The sequence below is a fragment of the Gossypium raimondii genome, chromosome 3, assembly GCF_025698545.1.
Source record: "Gossypium raimondii isolate GPD5lz chromosome 3, ASM2569854v1, whole genome shotgun sequence".
Taxonomy (NCBI): Eukaryota; Viridiplantae; Streptophyta; class Magnoliopsida; order Malvales; family Malvaceae; genus Gossypium; species Gossypium raimondii.
In genome coordinates this window covers 31,683,819-31,700,869 of record NC_068567.1, presented here as the reverse complement: position 1 = coordinate 31,700,869, position 17,051 = coordinate 31,683,819, and positions in this window count along the sequence as shown.

Sequence of the window (17,051 nt, the reverse complement as noted above, 5' to 3'; positions counted from 1 at the left end):
ACAACTGTGACGCTTCAGCTAGCAGATCGATCTTTAGCATATCCCGAAGGAAAGATCGAAGATGTTTTGATAAGAGTCAATAAATTTATTTTTCCTAATGATTTCATTGTCTAAGATTTTGAAGCAAACAATGAAGTGTTGATTATCCTTGGGAGACCTTTCTTACCCACGGAAAGAACGTTAATTGATGTACAGAAAGGAGAACTCACCATGCAAATTCAAAACGATCAGGTAACCTTTAACATTCTTAAAGCAATGAAATTTTTTGATCCAGCATAAGAGTGTTCAGTTATGGAAGAGATAGAAACCTTGGTTTCTATGGAAAACAATTTTGAAGAAGATCCATTGGAGAAAGCCTTAGATCTTGACCCTTTGGAGGATGAAGAAGATGAAGAAAACATGGCTTTGATGGAAGCTAATCCGAGAAATTTTATTCAATCCACACGATTTGAACCATTGGAGTTGGAAGTCAGAGAATTTGTGCAACCCAAGTTGTCAATTGAAGAACCACCTAAACTCGAACTAAAGGTACTTCCTTCCCATTTGAAATACGTTTATTTAGGTGACTATTCTAGTTTTCCTGTGATTATTTTAGCGAAACTGACGAAAGATCAAGAGGAGCAACTAATTGCTATTCTAAAGAAATTTAAGAAAGCAATTGGTTGGACCATAGCTGATATTCGAGGTATAAGTCCTTCTTTTTGCATGTATAAAATCATTTTAGAAGAAGGTGAAAGAGCTCGAATTGATATGCAAAGAAGGCTCAATCCTATTATGAAAGAAGTAGTGAGAAAGGAATTGATCAAACGGTTAGATGCAGGAATCATCTATCCTATTTCAGATAGTTTGTGGGTAAGTTCGGTGCAGTGTGTGCCGAAGAAAGGTAGAATCACGATTGTTGAAAATGAGCGTAATGAGTTAATTCCAACGAGAACTGTTACCGGTTGGAGGATCTATATTGATTACAGAAATTTGAACAAAGCCACTCGGAAGGACCATTTTTCGTTACCTTTTATGGATCAAATGTTAGACCGACTAGCAGGTAATGAATTCTATTCTTTTAAATGGCTATTCGGGATATAACCAAATAGTTGTAGCCCTGGAGAACCAACATAAAATAACCTTTACTTGTCCATACAGTACATTTTCTTTTAGGCGAATGCCATTTGGTTTATGCAATGCACCTGTAACTTTTCAACGATGCATGATGATAATATTTACTGATATGGTCGAAAATTTTGTTGAGGTTTTCATGGATGATTTTTCTATTTTTAGTAACACTTATGATATCTATTTGAGTAATTTGGCTAAGGTACTGTAGAGATGCGAAGAGACGAACCTTGTCCTTAATTGGGAAAAATGTCTTTTTTATGGTCAAGGAAGGGATTGTCTTAGGTCATAAGATCTAAAAGAAAGGAATTGAAGTCGATAAAGCAAAAGTGGACATAATTAAAAGATTACCGGCCCCAATTAATGTGAAAGGAGTCAGAAGTTTCTTAGGCCATGCCGGTTTTTACTGAAGGTTTATCAAGGATTTCTCGAAAATTTCTAAGCCGTTGTGTTTGTTGTTAGAGAATGATACAGTGTTCGATTTCAACAAATCATGTTTAGAAGCTTTTGAAGAGCTGAAAAACGGTTAATCTCAGTACCAATAATCATTATACCCGATTGGAGCACACCTTTTGAGTTGATGTGCGATGCAAGTGATTATGCTGTTGGAGCTGTGATGGGTCAAAGAAAAAGTAAAGTGTTCCACCCCATTTACTATGCAAGTAGAACCTTGACGGGAGCCCAACTCAATTATACGATAACTGAAAAGGAACTATTTGCTATAGTTTTTGCTTTTGACAAATTCTGCTCATATCTTATAGGTACCAAAGTTACAGTATTTACTGACGGCCATTAAATACTTGCTCACAAAGAAAGATGCAAAACCAAGGCTAATTTGTTGGATACTTTTACTCCAAGAATTTGACATTGAGATCCAAGACAGAAAAGGTGTCAAAAATCAAATAGCTGATCATCTATCGAGGTTGGAGCAAGATGAGGTAACTCAGTCATGTGTGCCTATCAACGACAATTTTCCAGATGAACACTTATTTGAGGTAAATTTAATTCATGAAATACCTTAGTTTGTTGATTTTGCCAATTATCTTGCATGTGGAATAATTCCTCGAAAAATGGCATACCAACAAAGGAAGAAATTCCTTCATGATAGTCGGTATTATTTTTTGGAGGATCCATTTTTGTTTAAACAGTATGCAGATAATATAATCTGAAAGTGTGTAGCTGAAAGCGAGATTGCTGAGATCTTGTATCATTGCCATTCATCTCCAAGTGGGGGACATTTTGGTGGTTCGCGTACTGCAGCAAAGATTTTGCAAGTAGGTTTCTTATGGCCTACACTATTTAAAGATGCTTACGCTTATGTAAAAAACTGCATAAGTGCCAAAGAACTGGAAATATATCAAGAAGGAATGAGATGCCCTTAACAAATATTTTGGAGATTGAATTATTCGACGTAAGGGGCATTGACTTCTTAGGCCCATTTCCTTCTTCGTATGGGAACAAATACATCTTAGTTATTGTGGATTATGTATCCAAGTGGGTTGAAGCTGAAGCATACCCTACAAATGATGCTATGGTAGTCATGCGATTTCTATATAAGCATGTGTTTACACGATTTGGGACACAAGAGCTATTATTATTGATGAAGGTTCTCACTTTGTGAACAAATGGCTTAAGTGGTTGCTTGATAAATATGGTGTGAAGCACAAGATTGCTACTGCCTATCACCCCCAGTCTAATGGGCAAGTTGCAAAAGTGAACCGTGAAATCAAAGGTATCCTTGAAAAGGTAGTACGCCATAGCAGAAAAGATTGGTCTCAAAGGCTCGATAGTGCATTATGGGCCTATTGATCAGCATTTAAGAATCCGTTAGGAATGACTCATTATCTGTTAGTCTTTGGAAAGGCATGTCATTTGCCATTAGAATTGGAGAATAAAGCTCACTGGGCTTTGAAGCAGTTAAATTTTGGTCTTAAGCAAGTCGATGAAAGAAGGATGTCACAACTGGATGAGTTGGAAGAGCTGAAGTTGTTTTCCTATGAGAATGCCAAATATGCAAAGAAAGATCAAAGAGATGGCATGATACTCATATACAACTTCGCGAATTTAAAGAAGGTCAGAAGGTGTTGTTGTTTAATTCAAGGCTGAAGTTATTTCCTGGAAAGCTAAAATCCCGATGGAAAGGACCTTATACCATCTACCGAGTTTATCCTTATGGAGCTATTGAATTGTACAATAATTATGGAGGTAAATTTAAAGTTAATGGCCAACGTCTCAAACATTATTGGGATGGTAAAGTTGAGCGAGTTGAATCCTCATTCAAATTAACAGACCTTTGATTTTTCATGAACTCGTCCTGTAAATAAATAAATAATTAGAATTTATTTTCTTAATTAAGTACATTTAATTAATTCTGTCTAAGGAGATTGGAACTTAAGCGAGACCACTGTGACCCCTCCAACCTTTCTTGGGAATTAATTTAATGTAATTTGTTAATAAGAAATTTTCTACTTAAGTTTTAAATTTTTTTTCTAGTTTTGATTAATTTTAAATTTTTATGTTAATAAAGGGGGTCAAATTTGACCCAAGTACTAATCAGTTTCTTTTTGTTGAATAAGTCTGTAAATACAAGTTTGAATTTGAGGCCCAAGACAACAGAAAGGATGGAAAATCCACACCTAGTGTTGCCACTTCCAATGTTTGTCGCCCAAGTAACCTTACTATGGCTAATTTTTGCTACATGTTGCCCTAATTTTTCCCTATATAAACCCTTTTTCATTCTACTATTTTCATATATCTCAAAGCAATTTGCTTAACCCTAAAAATCCCAAACCTCTTTCTTGTGCCGCTAGCCTCAAATCCCGAAAGAAACCCTTAGTCCTTTTCTTTTCTTTTATCGATACCACCCAGTGCCGCCATCAAAAAATCACCGGAGCATCGATGTCGCTGCCGCACGTTGCTGTCACCGTCATTGCTGAAGCAAGTTCTACCGTCTTTTGCTTATTTCTCTTCTGCCCCTATAAGCAAAAACTTTGTCGAATTATCGAGAAGAGATACCATGATAGAGGGTTGCGCGCGAACCGATATCGAGTTGTCAAGTCACGAGAAAATTCCTACGAGACTCTAAACGATCAGATCTGAAACGAAACAAAAAATTGAAGTTAGATTCGATTAGATCTGAAATAAAAACAACCCTTAAAGACGGCTATTCTTGGAAACCAAGAATCGATTTGAACTTAGGAAATAATTCACCAACAGCCGATCCTATCAATTACGAAAGAAAATGAATTAGAATTCAAATCAAAGAAAACAATCACATTTTAAATAGAAAATTAGGGATTTGGGTCGGTAAAAAGAAAAGAAAAAATTCAGGAATTAAAACGGTTCTTGAAACCCAAGGAGATGTTGATTTGCCCAAATCGAAACAGCAACTAACTTTGCCCAAAAATTCTAGCAACTGAATCAATCAGATTTGAAAAGAAGAAATCGGCAAGAACAATGAATTTTAGGGATCTTGAACAATCTTTGCTGCCAATAACAAGGAGGGGCAATCCGATCTTTAATGAAGAAGGGGGCGAATCAGATCTTGGATGTTTTGGAAAGTATAAAACGCAACAAGTACAGCAAACAAATTAGCTAATAAAAAAATCGACACAAGCAGAAATTTAAAAGAGATTGAACAGCAAGAAAATAAAGATAAAGTCCTAAGAAGCCTTGAAATCCCGAAAGATTTCACAACTCCCTTCAAACGGCTCTAATCTCCCCTCCAATGAAGATCAATGGCAAGAAGAAGGCTGAAGATGGCTCCCACAATCAAAAATATTGTTAAAACTACTTCTAAAGAAAACTCAAGAGAAAATTCTTGAAGAACTCAAAGAGAATTTTCACTCAAAACAAATCTGAAATTTTCAATGTAATTGTAATGTGTTTACAAGGGTGGCCGGCCATGCCTATTTATAGGCCTTCATATTTTCCTAATCCTATTAGAAAACTAAAACTAAAAAAACTCCTAATTAAATATTAAAGAGAAATTCGGTCAAGGGCCTTAAATTGGGCCTCTTAGACTGAATAATTACAAAACAATTAATTTAGAAAGTCTAAAGTTGAAACTAAGAATTAAATTTTTACAAATTGGGCCACTTTAACGATTTGGCTTGATTTTCAACTAAGTATGATTTTGACTTCTTGGTTGGGCTTGGAATCGTCTTATTGGGCCTTGCCATCAAGAACTTGGGCTTGTAGTCCATCTCCTACCGAAATTGGTTCGTTGATGCTTGTAACGGAGATCCAATGCGCCTTGGCTGCAAGATTCGGTTTCTTGGACCAAGATTTCCAAGATTTGAAATCTTGATTTTCTTGATTCTTAAAATCACTCCAAACAGTAAGATTGGGCCAAGATTCGGTTTCTTGATTTTCTTGAAAACAAGAAAGTGAATCTTGATTTTCTTTTTCTTTCGTGTACACATATAAGGCCTTGCTAACAAATTCTTGAATGGTCCCATTTAGTTTGGAACACATTTGTCGGGCCTTTGACCTCATTATTGGGCCTTGTGGTAATTTGAGCCCATCACGTTCTTGAGCTTGGGTTGGGCCTTTGTGACTCGTACCACTCCTCCTTCCTCGAAAAGATTCGTCCTCGAATCTAAAAAATCAAATGGGGACAAGTCAGCCACATTAAAAGTAGAACTCACATTGTACTCACCAGGTAGATCAATCTTATAGGCATTATCGTTGATCTGCTCGAGTACTTGGAAAGGCCCATCACCCCTTGGGTCCAACTTGGACTTTCTTTTTGTAGGAAATCGTTCTTTCCTCATATGGACCCAAACCCAATCTCCGGGTTCTAGGACAACCCGTTTGCGCCCCTTGTTTGCTTTGTTGGTGTTGTCATCATTTGTTTTGGCTATTCGTTGCCTAGCCTTCTCGTGTAAGGATTTCACCAACTTAGCTTTCTGTTCGCCATCTAAATTAACAATGTGTTCAAGTGGTAATGGCGCAAGATCAAGTACTGTTAGTGGGTTAAAACCATAAACAAGTTCAAATGGAGAATAACCAGCTGTAGAATGAATAGATCTATTATATGCAAATTCAACAAATGGTAGCCATTCTTCCTAATTTCTAATGTTCTTTCCCACAACAGAACATAACAAGGTTCCTAAGATTCGATTAACTACTTCAGTTTGGCCATCAGTTTGGGGGTGACATGTAGTAGAATAAAGTAATTTCGTACCAAGCTTTCCCCACAATACCTTCCAAAAGTGGCTAATGAATTTGACATCTCTGTCAGAAACAATTGTTTTAGGGATGCCATGAAGTCTTACCACCTCCTTAAAGAATAAGTCTGCCACATGTGTAGCATCATCTGTTTTGTGACAAGGAATAAAATGTGCCATCTTTGAAAACTTGTCAACAACAACAAATATGCTATCTCTTCCTTTCTTAGTTCAAGGCAAACCTAGAATAAAATCCATGGATAAGTCTATCCAAGGTGAAGCAGGAATCGGTAAATGAGTGTAAAGGCCATAGGCATTACCTTAGATTTTGCTTGTTTACATGTAATGCACTTGGAACATACCTGTTCAACATCCTTCTTCATATGTGGCCAATGGAAGTGTTCTTGCAAGATGTCTAGTGTTTTGGCCACTCCAAAATGTCCCATTAAACCTCCACTATGGGCTTCATGAATCAATAAGTCTCATATGTGACTCGTATCATACCATGTCTCATAAAAGAACCAGATCTTTAAAGACTACTCCTAAAAACTCGATTGAGATCGATGAAGAAGTGAAAGAGCGACTTGAATCAATTTTCAAGCATCAACCTATGATGCCGGAAAAAGGTTTTAACTTGAAAATTAATGATGTGATGATTATTCTTGTGCCGATTAAAAAGATAATTAATGCTCTCAAGTGGAAACGATTCTATGATGCTCGTTCACTTCCTGATGATGAGATAGTTCGAGAATTCTATGCTAGTTTGACTATGCAAGATGCTATTGAAGTCATCGTTTGAAAGAAAAAGGTACCTCTTACTTCTAAGTCCATCAATGATTTGTTTAATTTACCTGATGTTGAAGAAGATGGGTACTACCCTATGATAAACAATATCAATTGGGATTTTCTTCAACAAGTGCTTGATGTTGTGACAAATACGGGATCCCAATGGATTATAAGAAAGTATGGGAGCCATTCTTGTCGAAGAGAATACTTAAAACCAGTAGCAAAGGTATGGTTTTATTTCGTTCACTACAGTTTTATGCCTATCTCACATAGTTCCACCATCTCGATGGAATGGATGCTTTTGTTATATGCAATTTTGACAGAAAAGTCCATTAATGTTGGGAAAATTATCCTCAAGGAGATTCACAATTGTGCTAAAAAGAAGGCAGGAAGTGCTTATTTCCTATCATTAATCACTTCACTTTGCTTAAGGGACTGTGTTAAAACACAAACAAATATGAAGGGGTAGTATGTCCAAGGGTGCATTACGAGTCATGATCTTGAAAGGTTAGTAGAGACAGTGCATGAGCTGAATCAAGGCAAGCAAGAGGAAACAACTGAGCCAAAAACTGAAAAGTCAACAAATAAAACTGAAGCTGATTCAGCTACAGACACTGAAGAAGAAGAATTTGATAAGGAACCAAATAGTCATCAAGCAGCTGAAAGAGCTAAAAACCCTGAACCCAGGGTTGAGCTAGAAGAAGAACCAGTCATGCTAAGTGTTGAACCAGAATTTACAACTCCAATGCCGACTCCTGCAAGTACTTCTAAGAAATCAGAGCTGCCAATTATGATGGACATGTGCAAGTTCATGCACAAACAACAGCAAACTTTCTAGAAATATACAAAAATTAGGGATGATTCAATTCGAAATACTTTTAAGAATACCTCTAACACTTTTTTTCCTGAGTTCCCAGATGCTATCTTTGAGACATTGACGGAAGATACTGAAGATGCAAACTGACAAAGGGAATGAGTCAGAAAAATTAAAGGGGGGATTCTTGTCTTGTTATTTATTTAATTAATTTTAAGTCTTTAGAAATTTATTTCTTTAGTAATTAGGATTTAATTTCTGCAAAATAAAACATAGCAAGCATGAATAAGTACTTCTTTAGAAAGAAAAAGACTAAGTGATGTGGCAATGGGAATGAACATGTCTAGGATTGGGTTGTGAGGAAAGAATTGGTATTTAAGTAGTCTTATTGACTCACCTCTCTTTACAAACCTACCTGGTGTTCAGTTTTCATTCATTACTTTGTTCTTACAATGAGGACATTGCTTCTTTTTAAATGGGGGTAAGGCAAATTGCTCAAATTTTTAAAATTTTCAAGTATGTTTCAAATCATTTCTTTCATAAGGATGTTTTAATAAATGAATGTTTAAAGAAATTCTTTGTAACACCCCGAAATTTGGGCCTAGAAGTATTGGGCCTTGAGCAAGGGAACGGTTTGGAAACTATGTACAAAAGTATGTTTGCTTTAGTGGTTAAGGGTCCTAAGAGGAGTTGGAAAACTCCTGGGTTCAAACTTGGGCTTTTGCAAAAATTTTGGTTTTAAGTGGATAAAACCCTAGATGCTTGGATGTAGGCCTTTTAAATTATTGTGTTAAAAAAATGTCATAATGAAGCATGTGGTCTATTGGTTGTGGAGTCATTAAGGTTGCAAGGGAGCTTGGGTTCAAGTCTTGGCTCTTGCAATTTATTTTGGTTTTTCTTTTAAAGGAACCTGGACTTTGGCCTTTAGTCCTTTTAGTTAATTGAAGACAAAATGTGACACAAAAGAGCTTGTGGTCTAGTGGCTAGGTGGCGTGTTGTGTAACCTGTGAGGTTTGAGGTTCAAGTCTCGGGTTGTGCAATGGGGTATTTATTTTGTTGCTTGAGTCGTGTAAGTGGCAGAGTTGGAGTAAAATACTATTAAAGGAAGTTTGAACTGGTCATAGAGAGAGAGGAGAAATTGGTGGAGTGATAAAGGGGAGAGATTTGAGGAGAGAATATTGGGATTTGGGGAAGGTTGTTGTTGTGGAGAGTTATATATATCACATCTCATTTGTTCCTTATTCTGAATGGGGGGAGATCAGCGAGCCTTTCAAGGTATTCGTCGCTTTCTCCAACCTGCATTGCTTCCATTCCTTACTAGTGGTGGTCGAGGTTGATTGGCACATTGCCTGGGAACCAAGGGTGCGATCATCATTGATTTACGGAATAAGAGTGTTCGGATCAAAGAGAATATACAAAAATCACATCAGGTGTGTAAACTCCCCACTGTAACTGTAGAACGACAAAAGCCAAAAAGCTAAAATACGACGTTTGAGACCACACGAGTGTGCAATTGCTCATTTGGAAAGCCGAACCTGTGAATCATAGGCGATAAACTATGGAGGCCTTCATGAGCATTTTCATGGGCTTAGGCCGTGTGGGCTCAATGGGCTTGTAGGCCCCACACAGATGAAACCCACTATTTGTGGCAAATGCTAGACTGGGCTTTGTAGATCTCATAGCCGTGGTGAAATCTAGGCTGAACAGGCCACACGAGTGTGTGGGCCCACTTGGGTCGAGTAATGGGCCCTGGGCCCATTTACACTGTTGTGACCAATTAGGTTACCTGAGTCGCTCAAGACGAATGTGGACCTTTTAAGAGGTCGATATCTGGACTGAAATACCCTCAATAGGTTAAAATGACCAAAATGCCCCTGTAAGGTAGAATACCGAAATACCCCTATAGGGTAAAATGACCGTAATGCCCCTGTAGGGTAAAATGATCGTAATACCCCTATAGGGTAAAATGATCGTAATGCCCTTGTAGGGTAAAATGACTGTAATGCCCTTGTAGAGTAAAACGACCGTAATACCCCTATAGGGTAAAATAATCGTAATGCCCCTATAGGGTAAAATAACCATAATTCCCCTGTAGGGTAAAATGCTCGTAATACCCTAGTAGGGTAAAATGACCTTAATGCCCTGGTGGGTAAATGACTATTTTTGCCCCTTGAGGTCAAATGATTGTTTTGTCTATGGTTAAATGACTGATTTGCCTGTGTTTGGTATGACTGATTTGTCTGTGATTTGAATGACTGATTCTAAGCATGGAATTCTGCATACACGACATACTGCATGGGGTTGGGATACTGTTATGGAGGAAGTACTGTGCTGATGGCTCTTCCACAATCACTGTTACCAGTGGCTTGGCCACATATACTATTACTGGCACCTTTGCTGCGATACTGTTGCTGGTAGCTTTGCTGCGATGCTATTGATGGCTTTGTGCCAATCATAGTACCGTTACTGATGACTTTGTGCCAATCATATTACCGTTGTCGATGGTTGTGTGTCGATCATTTTACTGTTACTGATGGTTGTGTACCGATCATATCACTGCTATTGATGGCTTTGTGCCGATCATGTTACCATTACTGATGGCTGTGGGCCGATCATATCATTGCTGCTGATGGCTTTGTGCCGATCATGTTACCATTACTGATGGCTGTGGGCCGATCATATCACTGCTACTGATGGCTTTGTGCCAATCATATTACTGTACTTATGGCTTGTAGCTATTCTGTTTATAGCTTACAGCTATCTTGTTTATGACTCTTAGTCATTCTGGTTACTGCCAGCTTTGCTGGGATACTGGTTAGTGTCACAATCGGTGCTACATAAGGAGTGTAGGGATGGGTGGGTCAATTTAATCCCCATAGGATTGTAGGGTTGGACAAGAGACAGAGTGCAGGGTTGGTATGGGTATTTATGCATTGCATATACTGATTCTGATATTGAGATGGGCTTAGGCCCAAATATATGTGATATGTGCCATTTGATATGGGCCCAGGCCCAATCGAGGCTGATGGGGGCTAAGGCCCAATCATCACCGTTACTATATTGGGCTAAGACCCACATCTTATCTTATTAAAGGACTCGTGCCTAGACGTGTTGTTTCACATTTCTTGTTGTTTCTTTAATAAGGGGATTACACACTGAGTTTTCATAAACTCACCCCATTTTTAACCTTTCAAGTAATCCCCAGCGTTAGACGATTTGGAGTTGCGAGGGACTCCGACGTGGCCACACAACCGCATCAACTTTTGTTTTTAGCTTTTGATTTATAAGTAATTGAATTTGGGTTTTTTTATGTAAAAAGGCCTCTTTAAAGCTATAAACTTTAAATTGGGCTTTTTATTTATGTAGTTTGATATAAACTAATAGTTGTAGAATAAGACGGGTTTTCAAAAGGTAACCGTTTTCAAAGACACCACGTTTTCGTAATAAATGAGATTTTGGAAAATTTATAACGTTTTAAAAGTGATTAGTTTTTAATGATGCACACTTGGAAATGAAGAACCCGTTTTGGAATCATCGTTTAATAACAAAATGATTAATTGATTTTAAAGATTTCAACAACAACAAGTTTTACACTAAACACCTCAATATGACACCGCCAGATTCAGCCATAACTCCTAAGACGGGTTTAGGGTGTTACATTCTTTTTAATAAGATAGCTTGTATGCAAGCATGAATGATGATTTTATCTGGGTGATTGTATGTTATCATGAAGAATGGCATGTTTTATGATCTTAGTCTTAGGTAATGTTTGCCATGAAAACTTAGTTTCTCTTGAGATTAGACATGCATGAAGGTTTATATCTTTAGAATTGACTTAGTAACTTTCTTGAGGCGAAATCCTAAGAGACATAAAAATCTAAAATGATATAGGCACCATTTTTCTTTGGATCATTTGAGCCTTTTCAAGCCCACCTTATTATATTAGACCTTTGAAACTATAATTTTGAGCTTAAAGGCTTGTTCATTGTAATAAACCTACATTACAAGTCGTATCTCTATCTTTTGAAGTTATCCTAATTTTGTGCACCGCCTTAACTAAAGTTGTCTTGGTAATTAACATTTGAGGGAAATTTTCAGAAAATGTATGTGATCATGCTGAACAAAACAGACAAAGAAAGAGTGAAGAAAAGTTTGCTCAGTCTCCAAAAAGAAAATATACGAGTATGAGTTCAAAATAAGTTTGGGGGAGTTCCAAAGGTTCATTTGAAGAAAAAGGTTTAATTTCGAGAAATCCAAGACAAGTTAAAGGTTAAGATTTTGAAACCGAAATGTCTCATCTCTTAAAATCCCTAACTTTAACCGAGCCCCATTACAACCTTATAAAAGACCTATTTATTAGATAATTATGTCACCTACATTAGTGGAGAGAAAGTATTAAGTTCAACATATGAAGATCATAAATAAGCCTTATGATTGTTTTGCTTGATTGATGAGAAATTGTGTTGAATAAAGAATATTATCTATGGCTGTAACATACATGCAAACTATGATTCATGTTGGCATATCTTGAAACTTGGAATAAAATTTTCAAAATGTTTGTATATGAGTTACTTGTTAATAAAGAATATCTATGAGCATGAATTTCTTGATGCATGAATATGAGACGAAGATTGATGCTACTTACACTCTTAGCAAAATTTTCCTTAGCAAGACCTTGTGCTGTGCATGAACATTACTCGGGACGAGCAATGATTTAAGTTTGGGGGTATGTAAACTGAAAAATATATAGTATTTTTCCTATATAATTCATCACCTTTTTACTTAAACTTGTTGTTAAAACCAAGTAATTGTTTAATAAATTAATGAAATATGCGAAATATGAAATTAGGACATGAAAATTATTAAAATGTGATTTTATGCTTTATTATATAGTTTTCATGCATAAAATGGCCTGTTTTATATTAGTTTGAGCATATTATATTTTTAAGCTATAAAGTGGGTCATGCATGATTAAATTAAATAATAAAATATAAATTTATATTTAATAATTCATTTTAAATATTTCATTAATAATTGGGATTTAATTAATTAAGTAAATTAATTAATTGAAGTGGTTAAAATTATATTATTTGGTCTCTAAACTATCTATTATTTTTGGACAGGTCTGAGAGTTTTCTTCTAATTGCAAAATCGTCCAAATTGGGGACCAAGTCAACCCAATTTTTGACTGCACATGGCTGATCATAAATCAATTTTTGGTTTAATTACACAAGGTCCTTGAAGAGTTAAAGAAATCAGAGATTTTCCCGAATATTTACTGGTGACCGAGTCTTAGTCTTGAGTTGTGGTAGCATTCAAATTGACCAAGAATCAAGCAGAATCAGCCACATTTCCTCAATTCATGGCCGGCCATCCTTGGAAGAAGTTTCAAAAGATGGACACTCCTATTTTTAGCAAACTAGCTCCCTTGCCTCACCTATAAATAAGAGCTCATTTATCACTTTTTCAATCGTCCCTCACTTATTCATTATTCTCTCCTCTCTCAACTCTCTTAGCTATCCTTCCCCTTCACGCCTATCATCATCCTTGCATAAGAATTTTTAGCAAAATTAGCCTCTTAAAGAACCCTTGGTCGGCCACCTTGGAGAACCATCAGCAAGGAGCAAAGCAAAAAAGCGAATGAGCCTCGTCAGTCAGAGTCTTGGGTGACAGCCACTCTGAATTGGGTTTAATCTTTCTTTTATTTAATTTAATCTAAAGATGTTTGCCATGTGTTCTTTGTTCTTGTTTACAACAATGTTAGCTTAATTTTATTTAAGCTAGGATGATTGCTTTGATTAAATAATATTTATTTGATTCATGCTTATAATGTTTGTGCCTCAATCGATCATGTTTTCAATTAAAATCACGTCTGTATTTCGTTCATACTTGATTGAAATGCACCTGAATTAGCTGAGCGATCCTGACCAGATGACAGCTAATGGACACAATTGAAATATGCATGCTCAATTTAGATCCTGACTCGATTAAATTGTAGGTTGCATAACAACTCAGACCAAGCTCTGTTATCTGCATAGTTTTTAGAATTGTGTGATTAAATTGTTTCAAACCTGACACGTCCTTGTTACTTCACACGAATACAAAGAAACCCTTAGTAAATAAGGATCAGTAAAATGCGTATTTACTAAGTAAAGGATTTTGAAATGACCTAATGTGGTTTCCAAACTCATGAAAGATAGAGTTGCCATAGAATGTTTTTTCGAATGTTATTAAGCATGTTGATAATAAATTGAGTTTAATTAAAGTAATTGTCCTAATTTATTTATGTTATAACTGTTGCAAATTGCGTTTAATTTTACTAAAATCTATTTCATTCATATAGTTTGCATACTTAGGATGATTTACATTTGGGATCATTGCATTTAGTTTAATATATTTTAATCACCACTTCTCAATTATATTGTGTTTTTATTTACCAAATTATTAATATAATTTTACAAATTAAGTGACTTAGCACAAAAACAACCCCTATGGAGACGATAACTCGATACTTACTTATTACTTGATAACGACTGTGTACACTTGCACAAACCTAAGCGTTACAAAACCTTTTAATACATCCATTTTGAGTTGGAACATCCATTAATTTATGGATTTCCTCTCAAAATTCAAAATCCACCATTAAAGAACAATGTATTCTTGAAAAAAGATGAAATTGATAAAAATCCTTTAACCGACTCTCAAATCATGTAAAAATATTTATAATCATCATAAAAAAGTTTAGGATTGAATATTACCTTTGGTTCGCTCCAAATTCGTTGATTGAAAGTCTTTATTCAATAAACTTGAGAAATTTTAGAATATTTTTTGCTACTTTTGAGAATAATTTCGGATGAATTGAGTGAGTATTTTGAGAAGGAAATTAGTTGGATCTATTCTCTGATGATAGATCTTTAAAATCATGCAAAGAAAATAAATTTTAAGGCTCTCTAATTTGATGTAAAATGTGTGAAAAGTGGGCTAGATACATTAGCTTTAAAATTGAAACCACCCACCATAAATTTAAAACTTGGGGAATTTGCCTAATGGCCACTCCCACATTTCTCTTAATTTACCATTTAATCATTTCCCTCCAAAATTTCAAATTTTAAGGTTTATTGTTCATATAAACACTCTAAATTTTCCCTTGTTTTACAATTAAATCTTATTTAATTAATATTTAAATTTTACTCAAATTACCCCCAATAAAAATTATTTTAAAATTCTTTTTCAACTCAAATTGATTATTTTCACTAATAATTATTTAAAATGTTAAAATTAAATTTTTTTGAAAATATTTATTAATTTATTAATTTATTTTAACTTTTTGGATTATTATTTAATTGATTTTAGATGAAATTAACCTCCTAAATAAATTAAAAATTACTAAAAGCCCTATAAATTGCTAGTTTCACACTCGAAACCCGAAAAATATACCCGAAACTATTAGACCCGATTTAGGGATATTACAATGAGTGGAGTGGAGGAGAGGGGGCAGCAATGGACAACAAAAAGGGCTGAAAAGGGTGGTAATGAGGAGGGTTTTATGGCAGCAACAAGGGATGTTTTAGATGTTAAAATAATCAGAAAACTAGTTGGAAAACAATAGAAATATATTAGGAACAAAGGGTGGTTCAGCGATGGTGAAAATCACTAAACTATGGATGACACAAGGAAGAAGAAGAAGCAAATTTGAGACAGGGAGAGGAGAGGAACGGCTAGGGTTGAGATGAAATGACAAAAGGCTGAAAAGTGAACAAAAAAGTTGTATTTATACCTAGGTTAACTAGGCTGGGTGGCACAAAATAGGAGAAAGAGGAAAAGTAGCAAAAATTAACAATTTGCAAGGGAAGGGAATCAATCTCGAGTCTCAAGGAACTGCCTACTTAACCACTAAGTCAAGTCTCATTTTAAAAAAAAAAATTACAATCTTTAAACCAAATATTTAGGATGTTACAATCCCCCCTCTCACCTTCATCTTACCACCATTACACCACTATCGAACCTCCGCCGCTGCCACTGCGTCCCCACGACACCACCGTCGTCGCCTATCATTTTCGTCTATTTTTCCTCCTCTTTTCATTACTTTGGTCATAATCGAATTCCATTCATTCTTTCATCTATATTTTCAATTAGAAATATTATTTTCATCCTCTCACTCACTTTATTTCTTTTATTATTTATTTTATTTCTATAGCAACTACTCTCCCTCTCTAATCAAGTTCTTCATCAAATCGTACATCTTTCAAACCTTGTCGGTATAGTGTAAGTGGTGTTTAGTTCACCCAATCTTAATCCTTTTTTTATTTTTAAGGGTCAAATGTAATGTTTTTATATATTTTACATTTTAGTGAAGCTTTCCAATCCGAATTGCTCAGATCAGCAATCTTGATATAGGAAGATTGAATATCCGTTTGGAAGATTAATTAAGTATTTTCTGACTCGATTTTTAATAAGAGAACTTTATGGGACTGAATAAGCTGATATAACATTTGAGAGAGTTTTCGTGTTAACCTTGGAATCGAAATGATTCAAGGCCTAGATCTACATCTTTGGAGTGTTGGGATCGGAGTCAATGTGAACAGACTTGTTGTTCATGGTGTGGGTTCTAACTTATTTAAGGATTAATGATGAATTGTTCTATAATAATACAAAAATATAATTTAATAATAATATTTGTATAATTATTGTTATAATTGTGATCAATTGTTAAAAATAAACCCTTTATTAAGGATAGGCTTCAAATAAGTACCTTGATCTAAACATTTGTACTGAAAAATATGTATACATTATTGTATGACTCAATGATGTTTTGTATGAAATCTGATGCTAGTATGCCATTGATTTGATACTAATATTGAAAGCTTGATAAAGCATGTTCACTGAAATTGATAAAGATAATTGCATGTTTAAAACATGCCACTGTTTCCGTTATGTAACAATTACATGATAAAATCATGATTTCTGATACTGAATTACTGAACGCATGAAACTCATGCTCACTATTACTGTCACTGATAGCTTGTTAAAAATCATGCCTATTGTATTTGTAACAGCCTATTTTTCAGTGGTGTTGGAAACAATGGTTTCGGGGCCACCAAACTTGACGAGTAAGTTCATAAATGTGATTTTAAAAAGGTTTTTGATTTGATAATTTATGTTATTTAAGC